The following is a 2895-nucleotide window of genomic DNA, read 5'->3' as shown; positions in this document are numbered from 1 at the left end:
GAGTGGCCGATAATGAATTCACCCTTGTTGGTTTGTCTATAGTTGAGCAAAACCCGGATGAAACAACTGTATTAACAAAATCAAATACCTGTGAATTGTCTTGTTTTTTCATCAAATCAATATTAGTATCTCCCATAAGGTACACTTTTTTACTCTTCCAATCCTCAGTGTTCAACAAGTTATCAAAGGAAGATGTAAATGCAGACACTGATGATTTGGGCTGTCGATACACAACTCCTACAATTATATTATTACGGGATTTACGTTCAATTTCTACATTCAGATAATCAACACCGTCACATTCCACATACATGTAATTATTCTTTAACGTAAAATTCAAGCTTTCATGTATAAACAAACCAACTCCACCACCACGGCCACTGGGTTTATCCACATGGACAAATTTGTAGCCATCAATCACAAATGGTAAAGTCAAAGATGAGTTTATCCATGTCTCTGATATTCCTATCACTGAGAACGAAAATTGGATACTTGAGATATAACTGTGAATTTGATCAAAATTTCGGGACAGACTCCTTGCATTAAAATATAACATACTAAAATTATCTGTTAGCATTAATTGCTGAACTGTTACATCAAAATCGTTAGCCAGATAATACTTGACTACACTTTAGTTTCTTCATTTTCAACAACATTTTCATTTTGTTCCTTACAGAAACTGAAGGATGTAGTTGATTCTTCATGAAAAACAGATGTTAAGGGAGAAACCCTCACATCATCATGCACTATTAATGGAGTATCTGTATATAAAGTATCTGAGGTTCCGTTGTCTTCGACCACTTGAGTAATCAAACTATTACAAGGCTCAAACATTTGGGGAAAAAAAAAGAAAAAAGTGCAAAAGTTATACAGAAAATCTGATATATACAATTGTGTACATATAATTCAAAAAGAAAAAAAATATACAAAATTCAACAAATTACCCGATATCTGAGTGCCTATTTGGGATCAATTTAGGCCCATGTCAAAGCTTTTCCAAGTCACATTTACTACGGATGGTCTTCTTTATTGTCTTTCTGTTTGTTACTGGCAACAAAGTTTGACGGCTGGGATGTCGCGATGTCGTTGCGGTGGGCAACACGATGCGATCTGTCAAGATCATTGAGAGTAATGGGCACATCGAGCTGGTCGGAACAGAGCTGGCGGATGAGTTGGTCTGTGTCTTCTAGTCTGCTCTCTTTGACACCATGGAACTTCAGGGAGTTGCGGCGGAAATATTGCTCTGCTTCATTCATCGTCAGTTTGAGATTGTTGACAGCTGTTGCTTGATCATCAAGAGCGGTGGTGAGACGTTTTATTTCAGCATCTTTTGCTTTGAGGGATGCTTCCAGGTCAAAGATGCAGCCATCATGTTAATCGGACTTCTCCTTGAGACTGGTGCACTTTTGCTCAACTAGGTCAAGGCGCTGGACAAACTTTGTCATTTGTTTATTCATGGCTTTCTCAACAACTTCTTCGATGGCTTTAAGGAAATCAGGACTCTGGATATACTCTCCAAAAGCCTGAATTATTGCTTCAGTACTTGTGGCTTTCCCTTTGCGGGTCTCCATATTGGGGTATCAGGTGCGACAGACAGTGTGACAGTAGTACTGGAATCTGGAGTGATGACTATTACGGTGCTATACTCAGTGATGAACAGAAATGGCGAGGTCAGGCATACTGACTGCAGAGAAGCAGCCTAGTCTCAGAGTGCCAATGTGGATTACAGCTACAGTAATCCACATTGGCACTCTGAGACTATGATTGTAGAGCATAAGTTAATTCATCTTCACTTCGAGGTAGGTCTAATACTCTTATATACCGTCACGTGAAGAACACTTGATAGTCATTGGTGACAATCACGGGAGGTTTTGAGTTCTGAGAAGATGAGGCTTAACTTCAGATGTCACATGAGATACTCAGTAGTCTACAAACACTGTGTAGCTAGGCGAATGAAGTACGTACAACTTGCACATAGCATTCAGCACCGCTACAGATACACGTATGCACAGTACACAGTTCAGTAGCCGTAGGAAGGACATGTATAACTAACACTCAGTATCAGTTTATACAAGCACACTGTGCATTGACATTGATTAAGTTCAGGTTTTCCACGGATATAAGGCTGAGAGACACAGGTCACTGTAGCAAGAGGGCATGTAATATTGGTCCTGTGGTGTATGCAATATCAGAAAAAAAAAAAAAAAAAACTTACAGCAGATCGGCATTGTCACTACAATTTCTGCATGAAGAACTGGTGGTCCATGACACGAAGATGAATATGTGGGACTATAGCGCGAAAGACTGTTGTTTGCAGCGGTGTTTGCAGCAGGGACAGAACCACAAAATTCATGTTCAGCAGGTTCAGATGCATGAAATCACAGATAAATCAGTTGCATTATGTCTTTAGCTCTCAGAATGTGAGGCAGAGGCACAGCGATGGCATGTCCATCAGTGTGATTTCTTGTGATTTTCTGGCATACATAGGCATACACAGGCATACATAGGCACACATACGGTTAATAGATATGGTGAAATATGGTGAAATTCACCGAAGGGTACTACGTGAGCTACTGCTCAATAAAGACAATCATTTCAATTTTCACATCTAGAAAAATTCCCTCCCATTGGGATAACACGTCATAACGAAAATAAAGAAAGAAGTAGGCCTACATATGACTTTTAACCCCACTTTGAACAAAGAAGATGGCATCTGAGCAAAAGTCATTATTTTGTGAAATGATTCTTGTAACATGTTATTTGCGTGTGCAAAATATGGGAAAGATAGGACATGTATTCACCTAGACAGAAAGATCCGTCTGTCCGGAGGACTCTTTTATGTTTTGTCATTAACGCTGTCCTCCGTAGACAGACGGAAGGTACCAGTACCCATTG

At 39.6% G+C, this 2895-nt stretch overlaps 1 pseudogene; it reads right to left on the bottom strand.

Moving 5' to 3' along the window:
- Positions 1 to 1010: 1010 nt before the first annotated feature.
- LOC140226431 (uncharacterized) lies at positions 1011 to 1571 on the bottom strand (annotated as a pseudogene).
- Between the last annotated feature and the right edge of the window lie 1324 nt (positions 1572 to 2895).

The sequence above is a fragment of the Diadema setosum genome, chromosome 3 (genome assembly GCF_964275005.1).
Source record: "Diadema setosum chromosome 3, eeDiaSeto1, whole genome shotgun sequence".
NCBI lineage: Eukaryota > Metazoa > Echinodermata > Echinoidea > Diadematoida > Diadematidae > Diadema > Diadema setosum.
The sequence above is the reverse complement of the archived record's forward strand: the minus strand, read 5'-3'. Positions and strand labels throughout refer to the sequence as shown.